Below are 25,288 nucleotides of genomic sequence, written 5' to 3'. Positions count from 1 at the left end.
TTACTTGCACAACAGCACTCACAACTTGTAAAGCTTTGACAGCTTCCTTAAACCCAAAGGAATTCAGATAGCTAGGGCAATGAATGCTTACCAATACTTGCATTGGAAGGACATAGTTTTCAAGGCTGAATACATATTTTTGTCCTGCAGGAAGCTGACAGTGATGAGAGTATGTAGGATGCTTTACTACTACATTCACATGATGCTACTTAATTTCCCATTTCATCTTGTTCAGCATATTCCCTTTGTGTTTCTTAAATCAATAGAACTGCAGTGAGCCAACAGATTTCTTCAATATTTTGTAGGATGCTCTGCCCTTATCACCATACTTATTACCTATTGTTTTCAGTAAGACAAATAAACTCCTTAAATGTTATATTTGCTACATAGAAAGAAGTTGGCTGTGTGTTTTGGAGGATAAGAAATTCAATTGCAGAAAGCTAAACACATATGTGTGGAGCTGAATGCTTTTGGAAACAAATTCTGTGGGCTCTCATATTTGTATCACTGTCATGATTTTGGATGGAAAATGGAAAACTTGTGATGAATGCATAATAGGCCATTGCATTTCCATCTGAGACAGAAGGAACGTGTTCACTTCTTCAGAAGGGAAGACAGATGAAGGCAGGCAAGCTGCAGAATAAAACAAGAATTAAGTGATAGCCTCTTAATGATCATTGTTCTGCTATCTGTCCATTGTCTGTCTGGGTGTAGGTAGCAAACACCACATGAATTTAAATAAAACCCATTACTCACACTCACTTACAGACGTGATGATGGGAGTTGCTTGACAGGTCTTACACAGGAAACTCGGATGTAATTGAGCCCGGTGCTCTGTTGATTCTCCTCCAGCAAATTCTCTACCTGTGCAGGAATATTTTAAGACCTCACTAACTTTGACAGAGTGTTAGGGCTTTTTTTTTTTTTTTTTTGCTTATTTGTGTTTTGTATCATTATTGGGTCTCTACAATAACAGATGGTGAAATCTCCCGAGTAAGCCAAATGCCAGTGATTTTCCTTACAGGATGTCATGCAAAAACACTAACAGCTCGGTTCCTATTAGTACTAGAAACTGATGGGCCAGCTCCAGCACCTTTTAAAGTTCCTGGGTGTCTTTGGATCAGCTCCATAACACAGCTGAATGAGGCAGGCAATCTGCTTTAAACACTCCTTTATTATTCCCAGAGTTTCTGCTGAATATCCTATCAAACAGGCTAAAAATCTCTCTTCAAGAGCACTTTCTTTTTAGAATACACAGGTTATTTTAGAGATGAGTAAAATCAGGACAGTTTGCAGGTAAATTTAAAATACCCATTTGTTTTTTTCTTCTTGAATCAGGGACTTCTCACTTCTGAGATAGCCACTGCTGGTGGTTTGTGTTTGCTGGCAGCAAACAGTTCTACAATTGCACTTGGCATAGGTGACAACCAGCTTGGCCAGGCTTCTCTTTCCTTGGTCTTTTCCCTGTGCCTCTTGCTGTGCCATATTGAAGGAATATTTCTTAATTGCTATAATGGGATATTTACATCTATTTCATGCTCCTAGAGCTGTCCTAATTGACTCTTTTCTCTCATCATGATTAACTTATCATCTGCTGATCATGAAATCTCAATAGAATTCATAGTTCTCTGTCAAGTGTGATTGTAGGGACATTTTTTTGCCCCTCTAAGTCCCATACTCCCCACTGGTTATGTGAAAAATATTGGAATCCTTTCACCACATTTATGGGCTTTGAGAGTAAGTTTGGATGTATTTATGAAGTCCACAAATTTAGATTGTCTTCTATTTATATCTAACTGCATTTCATGTTGAAATTCTTATTTTCAACTACACATATCTATTTATGATCACTTTTAAAATTACATTTCCTGTTGAATGAACTGTTGGTGGTCCCCTAACAAAGAGGGGTTTGCTTTGTTGGATCTCTAATCTGAACAGGTCCTGAACTGGGGACCAGGTCTGAGTCTTTTCATTGTGCTTAAAGAAAAAAGGGGAAAAATGCTTCTCTTCTCCTTCCTGGTTTCTCTGAAGAGATAACTGAATGTCTGACAAATACTGTAAGCAATATGTAAGTGTAAGCAGGGGTCCTAAAGGGGTGACATGCTCCCTGCAATTGGCTTCATACACTTGCCAAGAGGGAGTCCTTCCCTCTTTATCTCTGGGACTGTCTCCTGGAGAACAGTCAATAGCCAGTAATGGACACTGAGTGACACAGCAGCAGCAGGGACAGGATGTCTGTCAACTTCATACAACCCTAGTTATGTACAGATATTTGTGAGTTCTGACTTTCATTACTCTAGGTCCCCTTGTTTTTCTGAGAGGTAAGTCCTGAACTTATCCACTTTGGCATTTTCCATGAGAGAGGAGAGAGGTAGCAGAGACAGAGGAAAGAAGGCATTTCTTATGAAATGGCTTCAAGGAGAGTTAATTTTTTTGACTGATGTCTGTGAAGTTTTCATATTTATTCAGAAGGAAATCATGCTCAGCAATTGTCATTACCTCCCAGAGAAGTGCTGCATTCTTTGAAGGTGTATTTGACACATATTGTGTCAAAGCTCACGGTCTCTCAGACATGACATGTGACAGCTGAAATTATTTGACATGCTCCAGTTAAAGGAATTGAGAACCAAATTCCCAGGGGCTGTGGACAGTTTCTGTACATAAAGCTCCCTTTGAGTATAAAGGAGATTTTTCAAAAGCATTCAAAATCGGTTTTTCCTGCTCTCATAGAGTTAATTCTGGATTCTTTTGATCACCAAGGTAGTTCTTCAGTATATCTGAGCCAGTTTGGCTGAAATGATCTTAGCAAATAGGATGGGTCATGGACCACTCTGATCTGGATACCATCTGACACAGCTGTGCTGTGCCATTTCAAAATCTCTGGAGCTCCAGAACTAGAAGGTTCCATCCCACAGATCTGATGTGAATACTGCTGGGGCTAAGATGGCCTCCTGCCTCTTCCCAGGAGCTGTGTTGGGAGAGTTAAATTGGTCAAACCTCTGTGGCTGGAGACTGTTTAGCCATTAAATGATCATATTCTGTCGTCTGTCACTGTTTAGGAGCTGTAGCTGCACTCTTTGAGCTCCTCTGCCAGCAGTACAGATGAACAGAACTGTGCACAGTCCTTGACACGAGGAGCTGCACCCTCATGTGTATGGCTGTGTCTGGTCTCACCAATCAAACCTCTGTGGGACCACCCTGAGGCAATGAGATCATTAGGCCACAGTAGTGGGCACTCATCCAGCTGCCTCTGCCAGCCTCTGGAAAAGGGGGCCCACGCTGGAAATGCATCTGGTGAATGGTCCCCACTATGTGCTAAGTCCCCACACATGTCAATGAATTATTCAGAACAATGCCACATCCCAAAAGAACTCCAGGGATCATTCAAGCTATTTCTCAGTATGGGCAAATCAGGATTATATTGTCAATGTCTTTTCACTGGCACTGTTTAGCTCATTAGTAATACAAAAAGTCCCCACCACTTCTGCTGGAGAAATCTTTCCTGATGTATCCCAGCACTCAATTTGCTTTGCTAATAGCTGCATCAAGATTGTCCCTGGGCACCATCCCCCAGTTGAGAAAACTCATGTGCCTCTTCCTACCAGGTCTCAAGTATAAACTTCCAGGTGCTAACAGAAATTCCTCGTACTTTCCTAAAGTTGAAAGCTCCCCAATCAGTGAATACAACTTCCAGAGTAGAGACAGAAATGGTATTTTCTGCAGGTGCAAGGTGGTGTTTCTGCCATTGCACAGGATATAATTTGAAACTTGTTTATGATCCATGTATTGTCAAAATAATAATTGAAGTAGGTATAGGTATAGAGAAGGACTACTGCAAAACACAGGGGGCTGATGAGGCTGTTTTAGGGCAGAACAAATGTGGCTTCATATGTTTAGCTTAGTGAAAGGAAAACTGAAGTTTTTGACAGCTGTCCATGGACACCTCAGGGGTCTGAGTACTCTGAAGGGAGGAGAGGAAAAGACATTTCTGGAATTAGAACAAATGGCTGTAACCTGGTCCTGAATAAACAGACAATAGAAATTATAAAGAAGTTTCTAAGCAGCAGAGGAATGAAGTTTTGGAAAAGCTTTCTGACTACAGGAATAACAGTCAAAAAACCCAAAATTTACGAGGGAGCTGAAGAATTCCAAAGAAGGGATAATATGACCTGATGGTTCATGACAGCAAGAACTGAACTCAGTGACCAAACTCATCCCTTCAGGTCCTATCTCTGACAATCTGAAAAGTATTTAAGACCATGTCCCATAGATCTGCAATGACAGAGAAGGTGGAGACTGAGTCTCAATCTCTCCAGATCTAAATGCAGCATGATACCCTTGAGCAACAGTCCTGCCATTCCATTTAATAGCAAAAGAGCCCAGGAATAGCTTCTGTGGTGACAGTAACTTGATTTACCACAGTTGTGAAAGAATGAACTGAAAGAGTTATTTTTCCTGAGCAGTAGTATCTTTTTTTCCTGGATATTCTATAAACATGAGAAATAAATTGGCAGATATCAAGATACAAATTTTAAATCAATGAGATCTGAAATGCAAGAGCTTTTGTATCCAAATGGCTGTTTCATGCCCTAAATTCTCCGAGTTGTGCTTAATTCTTGCAGCACATAAGGCATGTAAAAACCACCCACTCACTACTTCAGAGCCATTTTTCTTCATCTAAATGAAATTTCTTTAGTTCCATTCATCTTTAAAGCTCATTCAACAGGTCCCTCTGCAGCAGTGAAGGGAAGCATGTTTCAATGTGCTAATCCAGCTCGGAGATGGATTAATTGACTCACATGCCCCTCTGATCGCTAGCCAGATGTCTCTCCCCAGCTGGCAAGCCTTACTAATTTTCTTGTTGTTGTTGCTGTTGTTAATTCTGGGTTTCCAGCCAGCGGGGGCTCAATCAAGGGCAGCATGCCCTCTGCCGACATTTTGTATTCTTTGGTCTGCTTTCCCTTGGGCAAAGACATTCAGCTGTGAACCTCCTTCCCTGGCTCCTTGTCATCTGGCCTGTGGCCCCTGGAGAGAGCTCTGCTGGTGCAGTTGCACTTGTGTATCCGGCACATTGGGCCACCACAGCGCTGTGCTGGGAATATTCAAGGTGGGTGAAGGAGGCACACGGGGCTCAGAGGGCCAGTTCCAAGAAGTAACCAAAAATTTTGGGTCTGTGCATTGAATATTTTGGGGGAAAAAAATAAAGGACTCATATCAAGAGTTAGAAATATTTCTTTTGTCAGGCTACGAAAGGAAATTTCTGTGAAATTATATGAGATAAAAGTCAAGAATGCTTAAGAGGGCATGACTAGACCAGTTGGGACACTAAACTGGGAAGCAATGTAACATAAAGGGTGGTTTGAAGGTGGGATGAATGTGTGCTCCAGGCTTTACTCCAGAGAGAACTCTACCCTCTACTCTTCTGTCATTGCCCTGATGTCTTGGGCAAGACACTTCACTACTCTGGTACTTTCCAATTCCTATGAGAGTTTGGGGTATTTTTAAGGCACTTGCTAATGAGCAAGTGTGAAAAATATAATTTGCATCACTGAACATACAGCCATGTATTTTCAGTCTGAAGGCTTCTGCCATAACTTGCAGTTATTTGACCAAAACCATGATGTTACCACATGGAAAGGTGTCAATTTTGATCATACTGTAGAACACTCTTTCCTCTTATCCCATTGCTTGTCTTGGGTCATCTCAGTGATCACATTGAGTAGAAACTTAATGTACAAGAATTGGACTGGATGGTAAAATTTTTATTCACCTCAGCAGTGAGGAAGTCACCCACTAACTCACACACAGGTTATCAGCAGTGGTCACTGAGGGAGGGCAGCTGAGAGCAGAGGCAGCAGTAGGAATATTTGTAGATTTGTACTATTTAACACCAAGACCCTGAAATTCAGCTCTGCACACAGCTAGAGCATTCTGTGAATTATAAAGGTGGAACACTGGTTTTCTAATTTTTCATTAATGGGGGTTATTTATCCCAAACTGTAAAAAAAAAAACAAAAAGAGTTCCTGGATTATATGAATATTTGCCTTTTCTTTCCCTTTTCTTTTTTTTTTCTTCCATTTTCCCCTCCCAAAATTAGTTCAACGAGATAGAAAAGAAAAGCAAACACTTCTCCTTTCTTTTTTCATTAGAAAAGAAGTAGCAAAATATTGTTTCATGACAAGGTCAGAGGAGCACAGCTTGAGAAGAGAGAAGTGAGAAGTTCAACTAAGGTGTGAACATTAAGAATTCAGCTGCATTTCTATGGGCCCAGCACTTACTACTCCTACTAAAATTGTGGATGAGCTCATTTCTCCAGCATCTGAGCAGTTGCTTACAATTCATAGGTGTGCAAATAAGAAGACAATCCCACTCCTGTAATTTAGTATCTTTGGTCTTTTTTTAGTTTAAGTATGTGTCTTGTATAAATCTCTTTCCAAAACCACAAATTTCTTCCCACATCAGGCATAGCCCCAGGGAAGTTGTTTTACAGGGAAATAAGGCTTCGACCTTTGATCACTGTAACCTGGCTTCTCACAATCCTGAAAACAAGTTTCTAAAAAATTGAAATGTGAACAAGACACACCATCAATATCAATTACTGCATTGTTAGGTGGTAAATTTTCCCCACAGGGGGTGAGCAATTCACTTGATGTACTTGGCAAAGGGTTTGATTCTCCTCCCCACTGGCAGCGAGGTGGTGCTGACAATCTCTCTGTTCTTTGATGGGGCACAGAGCAGAGTAAGGGAGAGCAGAGTCAGACTCAAGGCTCTGCGAGAAAAGCTGGCTCTGTCAAGAGAGGATTTGTGCAGTCTGAACAGCGAGCTGCAATCTTTGAAGAAAAGACTTCAAAGAGAAAAGGAGAAAAGAAACAATGTCTAATCTTCATACAAATGTGCTCAGGGGTCTCTGAAATTCAGAAACTTCTAAAATCTAAGAATTAATTATCACTTGCCAGAGGGAAGCTTTATTCACAGGTAACAGTTACAGCAACCCGAGTCCTCTAGGTGTAAAACTCATGCAGTTATATTGAACTAAAGCTCAGTAAATCACCTGACTTCCTTTTGGTGTACTTGCACACTTTCCAAGTGTTTGATGTTATGCTTCACATTGTTTATGTGTGACACATGACAGCAGCTCCGAAAATTTTATCTTTGAAAGGAGATGCACTTGGAAATATTTTGGTACAGGAACTGTGACTCACAGGTTCACATAAAAACATGCAACAAAGCAATGCAGCTCCTCAGCTCCTGTAGAGCAGTGCAGCCCTGTTGGCCTCTGTTTACTGCAGGAAAAAGACAGGACTTTAAGTCATTTTTCAGCTCCACAGCTGCATAAATGACGAGGAGCACTGAGGGTGACTAAAAGCAAAGCACTGCCACTCCAATTCCTCTTAGCAGAATGGGGTGTTTAAAACGACCCTTAGGCCAGGTGTCCAGAATATCTCAGCACCTCATAGATTCTCATTTCTCTTCTTATATTACCCTTTTGTGTAAGCACTCCTCATATTCATTTTACACTTGAAGTCTGAAAGCTAAGGAGGTGGTATTGCCCATGGTTGCAGGGCAAGTTAGTAGTGAAAGGAAGAATTAAGCATTTAAATATCTGGAGAACTCAGTTACATGATGGTGTTACTGTGCTCAAGAAATTGAATGATTTATTGTGGATGTCTGACCAGAGTCATACTCAGGCCATGGTGATGTGCAGTTTAAATCCTGCATTCACTGAAGCTGAGGGTGTGAACCGAGCTGGCTGGTGTGGCTCAGCTGCTGCACAGAAACACATTAAACTGCAATAACTTGATTGTGAATCCCAGCCCTCTCTTTTTAAAAGCTCTGTCTGTCTTTCATCTTTAAGACTTCAATGAAAACAGCTGTTGCAGAAGCTCACGAGAGAGCTGTATCACAGTAGGGAAACAGCTCCCTGACATGAGCAAGAAGGTCTTCAGACCCAGAGCAGCTATATCTGGTATAAAAATAAAAAATCACTCTCAAAATATCAGTAAGCCAAGACACCTGTACTGTCAGGAAAGGAAATGGAAGACAGAGACCATGTCCAATGCAGCTACTTTGAAATAACGAAACCCTCTGCAGGATTGGAATTGCTTCATTTTATGTTTACATCCATATGGCTTTTGAGGTTAACTAGAACTTGTCCTGATATTGGCCCACCAGCAGTTGGAAGGTGTCTGTGACTTTTCTCCCTTTGCAATGAATACTTTGCATCCCAATAATAAATAGACTCAACCATTGTGCACCACCAGCATTACCAGAGATTGCCAAATGGAGTAGACATGTCTGTTTGTGATATGGTTTAGTGGGTGTGGTGGCATTTGGTCAAAGGTTGAACTTGATGCTCTTGGAGATCTTTTCCAGCCTTTAGTGATCCTATGATTCTATGATCTGCTGCCTCTTGGGAGTCACTGGCCATCCCAGAATATCTAAGAAACACAGGGGCATTGCATTATCCCAAGTTAGCATCCAGAAGGATGTAAAAGGACAGAGTTTGACCCTGGTGTTGCATTACAGGCAGGGCTGTGGGTGTTTGTTTTCACAGGAAATTTTCTTCTGCGAACAATCAGAAAAATCCCAGGCAGTCTCCTCTTGCTGGCTGTGGTAGCTCCCAAGACAACAAAACCAAAGGTAATCTGTGCTGCCTCTCCCTCTAAATGGGAAATGTTGATAGATATCTCAAGTATTTGTTTAACTGTGGATGGTTGACACAGCTTGTGAGAAATTAATCCGGGAGGAAAGGAAACCTCCCAAACTTTTCCACTTCCTTTGTCCCCGGCTCCTCTGGGCTCCTGCTGGGGGCTCTGAATCACCCCCCCAGGAATGTCCTTGCCAGGGCAGAGTCCCGCAGCCCTCCCTGGAGGCTGGAGCTCTCCTGGAGCTGAGATGCAGAGGATGCAGTGTCAGGATGTTTAACTTGTCAGAGTGACTCTGAGAAAAGTTAGAAAGTCTCTTTTCTCAGCTTGGCACTTGAAGAATGAGTCAGAGCTCTTAATTTCTTGGTCTCAAGGTTGTTTATTGTATCTAATCTATAAAAAATTTTCTCTTGCTTTGCTGAGGTCTGTCTAGCAGGACAGTTCCAGGCACTCTGCTTGCCCCAGGGCGGTGTTATCTCTTTATACTAAAACTACATGTACAATGTTTACAATTACTTTCCAATACCTATCATCTATGTTAGACAGTGAGCTTCTGCTCTAAACCAATCCAAAAGTGCCAACATCACAGCAGAAGATGGAGGCCAAGAAGAAGAAGGAGATAGGCTGGATATGCCCAATTCCCTCCATCTTGCCTCCTGAACCTCCATACCAGAAACCCCAAAATCTACTTTTCCACCCCATGATAACTTCACTATTATTCTACCTAAACTGTCGTGGCTTGCAGATCTTCATATAAGGTTGGTACTTTGCTCCACGGGTCATAATCAAACCCACAGGTGTTTTGGGCTCTGTGCCAGGGCTTCTGAGCCCCCTGGCAGGGTCCTGGCCATCCTGGACAGCCAGAGGGATGTGCTGGGTTCCCACACTGCAGGGCTGCACAGGGAGTGCTCAGGTCTCCTGGATCAGTGGGACCGATCAGGGACCAGCCTGGGTGGGGGAACTCGGGCACATTCTGGCCCTGAGTGAGTTCCAACCAAACCTGGCAATCTGGTATTCAGCTATTTTTGCCCAGTGGGGGATATCTGCTGTGTTTGTTGGAAGATTTTTGGTGTCACTTATCACACGCTCGTTGTAATGCATTGCCTGAGGCATAATTAAATTCAAAGGGCATGTCTCTGTTGAAAGGGAGGGCTGCAATTTGTTGCTGTTAGGATTTTTCATTAAAAACCAAGCAGTTTTTCTGACTGGCAGGAACAATGGTTGCAGAACAAAAATGCTATTAAATAAGGAGAAGGCAAAGGCTTTTCTGCTTTTCTTTTTTCTTTCTTTCCCTTTTTTTTTTTTTTTTAATAACTACCTGCCTGACATCTCCACACTGACTTTGAATAAAGTACAGCATTTAAAAATAGTGGGACTGTAAAAGGAAGACAAGGCAGAGAAAAGAGGAGCCTTGACATTAGGAGAGGTCTGGCAGGTGATAGGTATATTATATATACCAGATTATATGTGTATATCTATCAATACACAGAAATATCTGTATCTATCTGTGTGTGTGTATGCGTTTTATCTCCAGAGGAGAAATTTGCCTTTGCTGCTGAAATTTTCCTGAAAACTCAGTTAATTAGTTCTCATAATACCCATAGAGGCAGACTTTAGTATCATTCTCATCCACAGATGAGGAGATAGGAAAGAGCACAGAGAGAAGGATGCACAGAGAGATTAAGGGATTTCTGCTACAGTGGATTCAGTGTAGAGCTGGGAATTCAGTCCAGCAGGCAAAATCCTCACCCTATTAAAAGCAATGGGAGACTAACTTATGAGAAGCCTGGATTTGGCAATTTTTGCTTGCTTTGTTCAAACCTCTCTGATCTATTCACAGCTACATGTGTCCTAATGATGCTTTCAGAACAAAACTACACCTGTGACTGTGTACAGCTCCTGGTCAAATCTCAGCTGAGTCCCTCAGTCTCAGAGCTTCAAAACGGGGGCTGAATGTTTCTTTGAGGGACTCTGTACCATGCATTTACATGTATCTTAAAAATAGTCTGGAGTGATAAGTGAAGTAATTTAAGAGCTTCCTAAATAGAATACTATATTCTCCCAGGCCACCAGGGTCACAGAACTGAAATTTTACATCTCTAGTTGCTATATTCCACCTCTCAGTGCTCTCAAAAAATGACTGGAGGGTTTCAGCTAAACAGATGAGCTACTTCTAAATTAGATTGGGTAAAGAAAGCTCATTAAAGAAAAAAAATAAAAATGTTCTCATTTTATAATGGCTTTGTTGCCTTCTTGCTTATATACTTGTTCCAGGGCATTATTTTCATGTTATTAGGGTGTTTTCAGCTCTTATTTTTAAGCTCACTTCATTAGTGTTGGTAGAACACTTTGAAGTAGAAAATGTGCTAAGTGGTATCACTGACACACTTTCAAGGCAACGCTTTTGCCTTCCCAGAGGTCATCTGAAGCAAACTTGTCACACCTGCAAACGTGCACAAATTGGTGCTGGCAGTGGAGGGACAGATTTCCCTGAAAAGTGCTGCAGCAGCTGTGAGCTGGCTGCAAGTGCCTGGAGGAGGATTCCTCTTTCCAGCAGGAAGCTGGGGTCTGCCAGCCTTGCCGTGAGGAGTCTGGCAGTGAGGCAGCTGTGGAGCAGAGCTCCACTGTCTGATACTCGTGTGCTGGATAAAAATTCCCTAAACTCATCTGGAAGTCTCCCAATGGCTCCTCCACAACCAAATGTGCAATTTCTTTTTCCTCAAAAGCACTGTAATGGAATGAGGAGTGTGGGAAGGAGCACAGGGTTTATGTGGGAATGGCTGCTGTGGTGGGCAGGGGATGGACCTGCTGCAGCATCTTTGAGCATGGGGACAGTTTCAGAGAATCACAGAAAGACTTTGGTTGAAATGGACTTTAAAGCTCATCTGGTTCCCATGCCCTGCCATGGACAGGGGAACCTTTCACTAGACCAGGTTGCTCAGAGCCTCATCCAACCTTGCCTTGGACACTTCCAAAGGTGGCGTGTCCACGGATTCTCTGGGTGACACTCAAATAAAGAATTTCTCCCTAACATCTAACATTTATATTCTGGGGCTTGTCCACTGACCAGAGGTTTGCCAGTGGTGCAGTGCTGTTGCACACCAGGATTTACTGTTCTCCTCCCTCCTGCCTGGAGCATCCCAGGGCACAGGACAGGTTTCTAACCCGAGGCAAGAGTGGTACCTAAAGAGTCCTATGGCATGTTTGAAAAGGCTGTTGCATCAAGGTTAATTTTGAAAATCACTGAAACCATGGCCTGGCTACCTGTATCCCTTCCCCACCACCCCCTGGAGTGTGGGATCACAGGAAGGGTCCCGTTGGCCTTGGGTATGGTTTGGACACAGTGCTGCTGGCAGTGTGAAATGGGAAGCTGTCCTGGCACTTCCCTCTAACTGCAATAGCACAGCTGCCCTGCTTGCTTGTGGCTCTGACTTATTACCTTGTCATATTTCAAAAGCTAAAGCAGGTTGAGCTTGGTCAATGTTTAGATGGAAAGGTCTCCAAGGAAAACACAAGAGCTAGAGGAAATGTTCCCTGAGTCAGAGTCAGGGCAATAATCCAGCGTGGTGTTAAGGATGTTGCTTTTGGCCTGATTGCAAAATCAATGTATGGGCCACTAGTGGTCTGTGGGGAGGGACTGTAATAGCCAACATGACTGGGCAATAACTGGCTGGTCTTTCTTTTCCTATAGGGGTCAACTCTACAGTGGGTGTAAATTGGATGAAATGAAGATGATGAATCTGGCTGATTGCTTTCTCTGTTTTGTCTCATTACTTGGATTTAGAGGTTTGGTTGTTTTCCTTTGTCACCTTCCCTTGTATGTTTCAGAATTCCCTAAGTGGCATGGAATGACACAAAATACAAACATGTAGCAATTTTTTTTTCCTAATAAATTTCCCAGCTTCTGGAAATCCACAACTTAAGGGTCCTCTTAATGGTTTGGGCATTTTTTTCTACCTAAAACTATTGTCATGTGGGTTTGAATTTTCCCTCATCACTCCCACAGAATTGTCTGAAATCCCAGGCTGCTCACCACTGTCTGCAATGTTGGATCCATTACCTACCAGTTTCTTATACTGAGCATCACCTTTGTGTCTGGCCCTCAAAGAAAACCAGCCACATCTCTTACTATTATCCCTGTAGATGTTGTGTTTCAGATACTGGACTCTGTCTGCCAGTGTCCTGGGACAGTGCATTTTCTACATTCATCACACAGCTTTTCTGAAATGGCATCCATCAAGGAACATGGACATTTTTCTCCTGCAAAGCAAGGTGCATGTAATAGAAGTCACAATCCCTTTTGTAATAGTAAAAACTATATTAAAAGAGCGCTGATCTGAATTTAGGAGATAATGAACAATTTCATCCATACACCAGTTTGGCCTCTCATGTTTTTAAACAAATACCTGCTTTTCATCTATCCTCCACTTCTAGCACAAAAAGAAATACTTTTCCATGACATGATTGAATTCAGATTCAAAAGCCATGTTTTCATCTCCTAATTCTTTTTCTGGTTTAACAAACTGCAAATTTGAAGGATGAAAGGTGCTAAATAATCTCATACTAAAAACTGCAATGTAAATAGATCATTTCTACTCATTCTCTTATTTTGGGCGGTCATTTCAAGAAAGAGCCTACCAGGCAGTTTTGAGGATGGCAAGGTGTTTTAAGACCCATTATGCAAAGACTCTGTGACTGTAGTAATGAGCTGTGGCCCTCCACTGGGAAAACAGAGCCTTGATAAGCACACTACAAAACCCCTGTCAGGAGTACAAGTGCTTTGAAGAGAGTATTGAAAGGAATTTTGCTTCAGAATATAAGAAAGTATGTAATGTGAGATTTCTCAAAGGAGAAGATTATGCTTTATTTGGGCTTTTCTGTACAGATTGAGGAACAGAATGTGAGAAAACTTCACAACTTCTTTAGGAACACAGATATTTTCAGGCTGGACTACACCCAAGTCCAATCTAGCCCAGCATCTTGTGTCAGAGAGAGGCCAGCACCAGATGCTGCAGGAGAAGGTACAAGAGCATCTGAACAGGTCATGTTTCCACAAGTGGGGAAAACATCTCCCTAATTTCCAGTTATTGCTGCTGCTTTTATGTGTAGATTTATTTTCTTTCTACAGCACAAAAATTAAACAGAGGTGTCTGTTTCATGCTTTGGAGATCATTGCCCAAAACATTAATTGCTTCCTCCCAGTCATACACTGAATGACTATAATGAAGCCAAAAAACCTGACTCCCAACCCTGCATTCAGTAATTCCAGTGTCTATTTCCAGTAGAGATCCCCCCAATCTGGGATGTGGCATGGAAATGACCGTTCTCCTTTGGCCACACAGCAGTCAGGGCAAATGGGAATCTACCCAGTGGTTCTGAGTGAGGAGCAGGACTTTTTCAGCAGATCAACACTAATCTCCCCCAGCCCTCACAGAGGGGACACAGAGGAGGTGTGGGCCAGGCTGGGATTCTTGGTGGGGTTGGTGGGGTTCTTATTGGTACTGGCTGCCTCACAGATACTGTACTGACTGATGCTGGGCAAGCTGTTTCTCATCTCTGTGTTGTCTCTACAGAGCAGAGATACTGACATTCCCCTTATTTGAAAAGCAGTGTGATTGACAGCTGTGGCTAAAAAATAACTGTAGAATATGCCAGAAGAGATTGTTTCTTAGAACTATCATCTCCACCACTGAAACTTACTTCTTAAAACCACCCACAAAATTTTCTGTAGACAGAGAAAAACACATTCACCTCCATGCAAAGCTGTTCCTTCTGTTCCTTTTTCAGAATTAAGCTGAACCTTTGGCTTTTAATTCTGAGCTTTGGCTTTTTTGTTGTGATTATTACAATTATTGAAAATACACAACGTAAACTTAACTGTGGTCAGATCCCTCATTGAGCTGCAGTGGAGGAAGGGCATTTGTACTGGAAATTAATATGGTTGGCATGTCTGCCTTGTTTTGAGGATAGTGTTTTCATGTTCTTTTCCTTTCTTCCCCAGCTTTCTTCTCTTTTGTATCTGCCTGCCTCTTTCCCGTTCCTTTCACAGCCGCTATTTTTGCTCCAAGCAAAGAACTCAGTCATGCTCTCACTCTCTCATGGGCTCTGTGTACACTTGAGGTCAGGCTAGCAAACCTTACTGGAGCCAAACTTTGCACCCTTCCCTTGCCCTTTTCATACCCTCTGCCTCCTCGCAGTTTTCTGTCCCCCAGGTTTTGCCTGTGCTCGAGGGCAGCAGTGCTGGCACACCTGGCTGGGCTTTGCTTGGCTGCTCCCAGTGGCTCCAGTGCAGAGCTCCTGCTGGACACTGGGCCACTCATTCACCTCTCCTCCTGTGTATTTTATCTGTTTCAACCACAGGATTCTCAGGGAAAGGGACAGTCTGTCACTCTTTGTCATTACCCACTGTAGCACAGCAGAGCTCCCCTGAGGTCCAAGGCACCATATGCTTCTTTAAAAGGCGCAATCTCTTTGATGTGCCCTCACATTCCTCTGAACTCACTTCACCCTCATGTCCTTTCTTCTTCTCTCTACTGTTCTTTTAACAATGTCTTCCTTCTCAGCCCTGTAGTCCTTCTTCCTTTTCCCCACTATCCCCTTGCCCTCTTCCAGGGCTGTGCTGCCAAGCCTGGGGCAGCTGTCCTGGGTTGGAGATGGGGCTGGGACCAGGGGACACCCAGGATCTGCAGGAAGAGTTGAGCCACTCTGTCTCCTCTCCCTTTTGAGGGAACAGGGATTCCTATGCCTGAACCTCAGTGGGCAGGGACCTAAACAGAAAGGAGAGGCAGAGCTCAGCAGAGGTGGCATGGCTTGTAGAAAAGGGCTGCGTGTGCAATGGGGAGCAAACCTGGCTGGGAGGGGTGTTTAATGTCTGATCTGCAGAGCCTCATAACTTGGAGGTCTGCAGTAATTTTGTTCACTTTCATTGCCTTCCATTTTCTCATATCTGCCCTAATCTGTGTGTTTCCCTGTTGCCACATTTCTCTTCACAGAGAAAAGCAAGGCACAATTTTTCCCAAGATTATTTCTGGGTTTCACATTCTCTGAACCACACAGAAAGGGAAAACACAATTCTTATCACTTGCTGTGCCTGTGTTGTGCCAAAGTAGAATGCAATATGGAGATTGTTTATCCAAAGTGAGGATGTTTTGTTTCCTTGGCCTATCAGGGCCAAACATGTGTGTTGGGACTGTTGGCTGACAGTCACGGGATTCTGCGCAGTGTGTGCAGTTGTGTGCAGAGTTGAGTACTTGGCAGATTCAGCTTAGATGAAATGTATGTAGTATAGTAAAATAAAGTAATTAATTAACCTTCTGAGATCAATGGAATCAGATGCATCATTCTCTCCCCTTTGTTGGAGTCGCCTTTGTTTTATAATATTTCCCTTTTTAAGGTTTTGTCCAGTTGTATTCAACCTTCTTCCTACCATTCCCATCAGTGTGGCCTATGGGCTGCTTCATTCCAAGCAGTGTTCCTAAAGTTCCTTGGGAGGGGTGCTCCAGTCAGGCAACAATTAATTCCTGTATCTGTAATTTGTTTATCTTTTTCTATAGAGTCTTACAACAAGCCTCAGGAGAGGGATATAAATGATGAATGCAGGTTAATAACACGGGAGTCTGCGGAAAATTGCATTAAAATGGCACAGCAATAACGGATATAAAAACAACTGAAGCATGTGGTAAAGTCCCTACTATATAAAAATATTTCCACTGGTAATATACATTATAGTTTGTACTAAAAAAATCTGAAATTTTAAAGTGATAAAAAATTAATACCTCCAAACTTCTAGTGAGAAGAAAAAGGGTTAGGTAATTTCAGCAATTCCAGTATATTGTTACCATAGGTGAAAAAAATAAGCAAAATGGGTGAACTTAATCCTATTTAATCTTAGTAATTCAAAGGCCTGGAACCTAGCCATGTGTATTAACAGAGCTCCCTCTGTCATCAGTGCAGAAAGGCAGAGACCTCAAGGGAGACAGGTTCATCCCAACCCAGAAAAAATGCTTAAAAAGCAGGGACACTGGCTCTCCCTGAAGTGGAGGAGATTAATTCATCTGGTTTTATGTAGGCAGGAAGTCCAACCCTTCCAACAGCTACACTTGGGAGCTTCCCCCTTCCCAAAGCTGCTTTGAAGAATGACCTCAGGTCACTATGGCCAGCCTAAGATTAGCAGAACTATTTGTAGTTTCTGGTATTCCAAAAAGGAGGTAAGGACAATTCTTTTGGCTTAATTACACAGAGGCAGCTGATGGATTCCACTGGTTGCATGGGAAAACCTCTGCCAGATCTGAGGTGTTGGAAGCTGAGCCACACACTCATCAAGATGTTCAACAGCCTAGACATCATCTCTGTGAACATTTTGTGTGCCTGCATGAGCTGAGGGGAAGCTCCCTGTGTGAGCTGATATCACAGAGGGGTTTCAGGAGACCTGCCACAGATCTTCAATCAGGCAAACAAACTGGTGGAGTTTTACCCTCTCATGCCAGTTCATCATTCTGCTTTAACAGGTTGAAAAAAAGTTGTCAAGTGATGTGGGAAGCCATCACACTAACATGGAAAGGGAAATCTACTTCATTTTTTCCCAGTAATAAACAGAATGAAGACTGAACACAGTCTTGGGGGCACCAACTGGACAAATGTGTAGGACATCCCACCCAGCAATCCCAAATCAGGCCATGTTCTGTGTCAGGACACTGGCATTGTGGAGATGTAGCTGCCAGGATGATGGGAAAAAGATGGGAGCTACCTGCTGAGCTAAGAACACAGGAAGGGTGTGTAATCATAGTGAGATATGTTTCTACTGATACACTTCATCATAAATAGTGCTGATGGTGGTTTTTGAAATGATAAACAGGCATTGGGTAAATCCTTTGGCTGGAAGTGCATTCCTAGGGAGCCAAGAGTGCAAAATCCCAGTTCAATGGGATAATGTAGAAGAAAGTACTGCAGAAAAGCATTTAGGTGAAGAAAAACTTAATCCATATAGTTGTCTGTTCTTCCAAAGCATTAGCCAGAAATCCCTCTGAAATGCTGTTTTTCAGTGTGTGTTCTGATAGCTCTGCTGTCAGTCTGCTTGTAAGGTTTTGGGTTTAGTTTTGGTTCTTTTTATGGCAGTAAAATTTCAGTTTTCAGCCTGTGGGTCTGTGATTCTTCATGGGTCCATGATTAACTTCCTGATATCTATGCTTTTCTACTTTTTTGAGAAACACAATCCTAATGATAATATACTTTATTAATAAATTATTTTAATAATATATTTTCAGCAGACTCTGCTTCCAGAGAGTAGGAAAGTTTTGGCAATAAGGAGTGAAAACCACAAAGGGTTGTTTTTGAGCTCAATATGAGAAAGTTGATAAAGATTCCTCTGGGCTTTTTTTTTTAATGACAACACCGTGATTAATGGAATATCACCTACCCTTGTACAAGGAAAGATTGAAGTGCAGAGAAGGTAGATGGTGATAATCAATGATAATGTCAACAATGACACTGTCATTGTCCACAGAGTAGTGAGGAAAGTGCTGAACTGGAGTCAGACTGCCATTTTTATTGCAGAAAATAAAAAAGGGGCATTGAACCCTGCAAGTTCCCAGCAGGCTGTTCTTAGATAATCATGGTATCTATTTTAGTAAAATGCAGATTTTGAGGGTTCTTTATTATGCAGCAGGATGGCTGGTCTATACAAGAAATGTTGCTGGATTTGCCACAGCAATCTGCAAGACACAATATCACCAGCCAAGTGGTAAAAATATGAGCACATTAAAGATATTGAGGATTCCAGCTGATCCAAGATGAGCCTGCAAAGTGCATTTTCTTTTGCCTGTCTTGAGTTTGCTCAGTGGAATAACAGTCTGTGAGGTAAAAATAGCTCACAAAAAGAGAAAATGCTTTCTCCTCGGTGTTGTCTCTGTTCCTCGCTTCCTACATGTTGAGATGAAGTTTGTGCTGAATATCCAATGGAGAATTAGCAGGTGGAATAGAGTTCAAAGTCCTACCCTGCTTAATATCTGCAGCATTTCTCAGCTCTCAGAACCAAACCAAACTACAGAAAAAATCATCCAGGAAATAGAGTGTCAAATGACCAGATAAAACCCACAATCAACAGGAACAATGAGGCAAAATCCACATTTTTGAGTAAATCACGTGGAGGATCATTGAAATCACAGAGCTCAGATGTATGATACAAGCTATAGGTAAAACTTTATAGAATTACAGCCTTTGCTGTCATCTTAATAATCTTTAGCTGCTTGTTAATCTGTATTTGTGGAAAACATGGCCTTAACTCTTTCAATTAGTTATGCTAGTCTCTTTTTAAAAAGATAGTAACATCTTTAATATTCTACTAGGGCTGTTTTGCTTGACTATGACATATTTATTTGTCAAAGACAGATGTCCAGAATTATGAAATGCCTAGCCTAATTCACAATTTTTTTAACACAACGTGACATTAGGAACTGAATAATTTTTAGAGTTGGATTCTGTACCTCTAGTCATCCACTGACAGTTGGGATTTATTTTAAAAATATGTTAACTCTGGGCTGGAGCAGTTTAAGAACAGTTTGGACCTAGTAATATATGAGTCATAAGGAGAGTTGTTTCCTGGTTCTGTGAGTACTTTTTGACTGATTTAAGCAGTAAATATGAAGCCTGGTGAGACATAAACAAAGGTTTATCAATAAAAAACAGCCCTCTTAGTCTACTTAACTGCAGCTATGATCACAAGAGGGCGGGTACTAGTGGATTTGTGAATTCAAATGGTACAAAAGAATAACTTGGTCTGCTTCCCTGATATTTATGGTGCTTTAACTCAAAAGTTATTCAGTGAAAATCAGTGGAGATCCTTCAATTTCATGCCAGAGATATATTTTCAGCTGTAAAAACAGAAAAAAAAATGGCATTCCTGGGGCACAGAAGGAATATGTTAATATTAAATTTCAATTCTTGTAATTCAATTCTAGATTAGGAAAAACCAAATCATCAAAAACACTAATGCAACAGCAACATCCTGGTGGGTCAGTCCTGGGGACAAAATGTAGCAGGGTCAGGGCTAAGAGCAGTCCCTGTGTAGGTGCAGTGGCTGCCTGTATTGTAATTAGTCCTCTGCCACATTAAGAGATATTGGGGCAAAGGTGTGTGATCATAGACCCTTGGTACAAGGAGAGAAATTTTCCCAAACCCCTGAACCCTGAAGTTTGACACACCCAGGCTGTGAGGCTGGAGCAAAGCAGATGGTGTGCTCTTTTGGGGTTCAGCAGGGGAATGTCCTTGCAATTGTTGCTATTACCTGGTTCAGCCACACAAAGCCAGAGGAACGTATTGAACTAAGCAATTTTAATATGTAAAGGAATGAACTATTTTAACCAAAATCACATCCATTGAACAGAAGATGGATGTTATAAAGGCCTTGTCCTGATCTTGTCAATATTCCTGTCTTTTGGGGCTATAAGCTGACTTGGTGAACAAGTAGAAAATCCAGCAGGTGGGGAAATCTCTCCAAGATTATGGTACATGGGAATCTCCAGGAAGCTTTGACAACACCAGGAATGAGTTCTCCTAACTCTAATTGAGCCAGCTTCAGAATGAGAGACACTGCAAAGTGCACCAGAGGAGGAGGAGGAATAAAAGGTAGCTTTGAGAAGGAGAAAGGAGTACATGAGGGAAATCATGAGAATCCACTCCTGGGGGCTATAGGACACAGATTCCTGCTGTTTTATGCAGAAAAGGCAAAGTTGAGACTTTAATCTGGGACCTTCAAATGCATGACAGATTTAACAGAAGGCAGCAAAGGCTAAAGAAAGAAAAGAAAGAACTCAACCCACCAGGCACCAAATTTAAACTAAACTAAACTCTGGTGAACCCTGTCAGGGAATCTGTGCTCAAAAAGGAAATTAGGGAACCCGAGGTCTCAGGGGCTCTTGACGTGGGGAGGAAGAACAGGTATTTATGATACTGCAAACGCCTCTACATGAAAACTGCAGTCTAGCAGAAGTGACTTTCTGACAGCATCACTTGGAAGGAAATGTATTTGCTTTAATTTGTGCAGTGCAACCTCCTCCACACTCAAACCACAGAAGCTCTGAGCCCAAATCAACTTTATGAACAGGAAACAGTGTTTTAGTTTAAGAATGTTAAATTTTTTGGCTTAGGAAATTGTTGCTTCAGTCTTTATTATAACCAAGATGAAAGTTATCACATATGGATAGTATATAAACTGAGAAGAGTTTGCATATATGAGTACCTTAATATGGGACCAGTGTGTTGACACTATGAGATGATTGAAAGAATAACTTAATGTTTTCTGAAAGGTCTGAAATGCAAATCTTTCAAATCAACAAGATCAAGATGAACAGTGAGCTTAGACTTGAATGCTTGCTAGGTTTTTCTAATATGTTTCCTTCTCACTTTAACAGAGTTTTAATTTGGCATCCCTGAAGATTATGGATGGCTAATTCACATATCTACTAACTAAAGGCACAGGGGCCACAAATGACTTTCCAGCTTGGCTTCTTGTATAATGCAAGCAAAAAGACCTCCCTGTATTAATTCCCTCTTCAAGACTAACAGTTTAGCACTAAGAACTTAGGGAGCTTTGCACTGGGTTAAAACAAAGGCTCCTGTAGCCCATGTCTGCCATTATTGAGTCTCTGAGAGAGGTAATCTGTGTGCACCTAAGGAAGCATAGTTATAACAGTGCAAGAGAAAGCAAGTTGTTGCTTTCATGTGTGGTTAAAAAATCAAACCTCAGTGGAAAGGCAAACTCTGAATTCTGGGAGAGAAAATTCATTTTGCAAGACAAACTTATCTCCAAATAATAAAGATGGCATTGTGGGATGTCAGACACATATTGCCTTCTTCCTATGCATTGCAGAGAGAAAAGTGTCTCTTTTTGGAACAGAAACAGAGCAGACTCCTGTGGAAATAAATGAGGGAGGACAACTTGGCAAGGACCAGAGAAAAAACCAGCAGCACCATGTTTTCCTCTCTCGCTGACATTGCACCTTGTTTGAGTTCAGTTACAGAGCAGGATATGAATAAAGATATGACTAAAATTCCAGTCCTGTGAGAAATATGGATAAAACAGCCTGAACTGCTGGAGTCCCACCCTAGACATTTAGGTGAGATTCTTTTAATGAAACAGTCAGATTATATGGTCGTGCATGTGATCTGCTTCTTTAAAGGCCCTTTTATAGTCACTTTATTTAAATTAAAAAAAAAACACAACAATTTTTGAACATTATTTCTCTCTTCCTAGATGTTTTAGACGTCTAAAACAGGTCAGTTGAATCCCTCCTTAAAAATGTAATTCTTCTTTATCATAAGGAAATATGACTTTCCAAAGATGTAGACCTCCACACTGTGGCTGCAGGTTATGTCTGCTGAGATAAATCCCACCCTCAAATGTTTTTTTTTCCCCTTGTTTTGTATGGAAAAATGAGGCTGTGGAATGAAATGACCAAAAGAAGCACCAATTCCTTGGTAGTCACAGAAATGGTGAAAAGTACAAGAAGTCACTACAAATACTTCTCTCTCCCCCTGTCCCCTAAAGCTCACAAGCTTTTTCTGAAAAAGCAAGATTATCTCATAGAAAGGGCAATGGTGAGAGGCTGCTTGTTGTTCCCAGCATCTGAGTGGGAGTTAAGAGAGTTTTGGTCTTTTAGAGGGACATAAGGCAAATTAAATATTACTTTCACTGTTGGTGTTAATCACAAGCAAAAGGCTCCAACAGAAATCTATTCATTTGCCTTGAAGTGGAAAGAATTACTTGCCTGCTTAGCAAAGGTTTTTATGTGGTGTAAGTCTGAAGTGTCTGAGATGAGCTGCAAGTATTTGGTTAACTGTGAGGAGTTCTCAGGAAAACTAAAAGATCCTAGAGACTCAGAGGCAAAATGATTAACATAGTTGTGTAACCAGCCAAGCCTTTGCAGTTGCTCTCCACACACTTTGTTGGGCTGGAGAAACACACGACCCCAAGGGCTTGGGGCACAGGGTTCTCAGCCTGCAGACAGCAGGAGGTTTGTGGGCAAGAGTGAGGAGATCACTGCCTACGTGCCAGGCACCAGTCCAGATCCTCCCTACAGGCCCAAAGGTCCTCTGAGACATTGCAATTTTACTCCAGAAGAATGTGCTTGAGCTGAGAAAATAACAGTGTTTTGTAACAGGTATTCTTGCCTGCTGCCACTCTGAAAAAGTCAACAAGGGTCTTAGAAGTTCAAGAGGACCATCCCCTAAAGATGCAGGAGGCAAAAAGGGAATCTGTCCATAGGACAGAAGGCTCTTGGAAAATTTCAGGGAGGAAAGTGGCTTAGAGACACCAGAAGGATGTTGTTAAACTGTGTTCCTGGGTTCTGCAGTGGAATGGGAGGATTAAACAAACAGAAGAAGAGCTCCAGACCCTAAAGCATGGCTGATAGTCAGCAATGAGGACAAGAGCCTTGGAAAAGTCATCTCTGACCACCAGACAATGCCAAGCTCCTTCCCTCCATCTCAGAAGAAGGGAAGTGAATTGATCCTGGTACCAAGTGAGGTTGAGCAGGGGCCAGGAAAATGCCACAGTGAATCTTCTCATTGTGGAAATGCCCCCCAGCCTGAGGTTTAGCCAAGGCTGCTGTCTCCAGCTGCTTTGCTAGAGAAGACCGAGCCCCAGTGAAGAGCAATGAACAGGGGGGATAAAGTGTTATCAGTAACTGTTTACTCAGGAAAGCTTTGAACCAATTTGTTTCTGTTGCAGTAATCAGCTTAGGAAGCACTGTGACCCTTGAAGGAGTTTTTACTGATCATAGTAGAATAGGCCATTAATAGAGAAGAAATTATCAGAGAAAAAGACATTTCTGCCATTCTCAATGATGTTTTCATCAAAGCCCTTTTCACCAGCAATAGCTCTTTCTTTTACTTATACTCTATTTCATTTTCAAACCAATGCTATTTTCTTCACCTAACACTAAGTCCTTTACTTTGATAGAAACTAAACATTTCCTTTAATGAGCATAAGAGATAATAATGTTAAGCATTAGTTGGAACCATAATGCAACAAAAACTCCATGCCATTTAAAACCACTTAATACGCAGGCTGACGTTTGTCATCTCACTAAAGAGCACAAGATTAGAGGTGCTACAACTTAGAAAGAAAGCATTATCCCACTGATGAGATAGTACTTTCCTTTGTACTAATCACACAGTCTAAAACATGGCTTTGTATCTATTTGTTATGTTAAAAACCCTAACAGAATGTTCCTGTAATAAGTGACAAAGAAAAAAACCCAATCCTAGGACTCTTTTTTTTTTTCAGGAGCATTACTTTGGCTCTTTCCAGAGGCAATGAATGTTTCATGGCTTGATGGCCAGTTCAGCAGACTGGAAGATCTCTCAGACTGAGAAGTGTGCCAGTTTCAGACCTCTAGAGAAGGCATAGATACACCAGCCTGAGACTCACAGTTTTCCAAATCCAATCAGCAGTCTCAGGTTCGTCACAGCTGTGGCCAGACCAGATTGTAAGCAAAGCTGCATCAAGCTCAGGGTGTGAGAAATTAATTGGGATGAAAGAACTTTGGTGTCAGTCATTAGCTAAAGCAGAAATGAACTTAAAGTGTAAAAATAAATATAGAGGCTAGACACTAGGGGAAAATGTTCTCATCATAAAGGTACTGAGGCACAGGGACATGCTGTCTGGGAGAGTTGTGGAGTCTTTACCATCACAAGATTTCAAGAAAAAGTAACCTTTTTTCCAGAAGTGACACAATAACACTGATTCTGCTTTGGGGCAGGAGATTGAATTGTCTCTTCTGGCTTTATTTATGTTGCACAACCCCTATATTTCCTGTATTTACAAGCTATCTCTGTCCTTGGAGCTTGTAACAGTGCAGTTACACTGATTTACACTAGTTAGGGGATTGGGACACGTTCATGACTCATGTTCTCATGCCATCAGCTCCTCAGCAGCTTCCTACTGGTGATGGCCAAGCTCAGAGTGCAGCAGCCACTCTCAATGAGAGGGGCAAGTGAGATGTTTTATGTTTTATTACAGTGTAAAGATTTTGCTGCAAAGTCCTCTCTACTGCTTGAGTAAGGGAAGGAAGGAGCTGACTTTGAAGACCCAAAACTGCAGATGTTGTTACCTGTTGAAGCCATTAAATGATGGAAGTGCAGCACTGCTGACAAATTGAACAGCACTGCCAGTTGCTGTAACATAGACCAGCTCCACTGTTTCTTGCTAATTTATCACCATCTAGTATTTGACCCACTGAATTCTGAATTAAATTTTTATTACATCTGTGAACTATTTATACTGTATGAAAAATCAATATGTTTTTGTTGTTCACCTGATTTAGGGCAGATAAAAGGAATATTTCAGTATTCTCTAGGGTCAATGCAGAGAGGCCTTGAATGATGAAAGATACAGTATCTTTAGAATGGAAGGAAAATTTCAGGATGGAAAAGAAAGAGTGTAGTGTAAATGACATATCTTTCCAATCCATGACATGAATATTTTTTCACAAACTCACGATGAAACATAGTGTCCTTTTAGAAGACAGCATCTAATTCTTTATCTCTCTTTAAGAAAGAATTATTAATTTGGAAAAATTTTTCTTTCTGAATTTCTTTGCATTTTGTATGAGCCATAAAACCTCAAAGGAGTTATTTGAATTTC

At 41.6% G+C, this 25,288-nt stretch overlaps 1 protein-coding gene across 4 annotated transcripts in view; it reads right to left on the bottom strand.

Annotated features, from left to right (window-relative positions):
- Positions 1 to 25,288, bottom strand: part of GRM3 (glutamate metabotropic receptor 3) — a 104,559-nt gene that overhangs the window by 64,811 nt on the left and 14,460 nt on the right. The window contains exon 2 of one of the 4 annotated variants that reach the window (XM_071424042.1): positions 757 to 864. The exons of 1 other annotated variant lie outside the window; for it this stretch is intronic. The gene's annotated coding sequence lies outside the window, so the exon portion shown is untranslated. The remainder of the gene's footprint in view (positions 1 to 756; positions 865 to 25,288) is intronic. 2 more of the 4 variants (XM_071424046.1, XM_071424044.1) reach the window with 2 other exon arrangements.

Source organism: Agelaius tricolor, unplaced genomic scaffold (assembly GCF_023055355.1).
Source record: "Agelaius tricolor isolate 1412-34295 unplaced genomic scaffold, bAgeTri1.0.p SCAF_3, whole genome shotgun sequence".
Classification (NCBI taxonomy): Eukaryota; Metazoa; Chordata; class Aves; order Passeriformes; family Icteridae; genus Agelaius; species Agelaius tricolor.
This window is presented reverse-complemented; position numbering and strand designations above follow the sequence as displayed.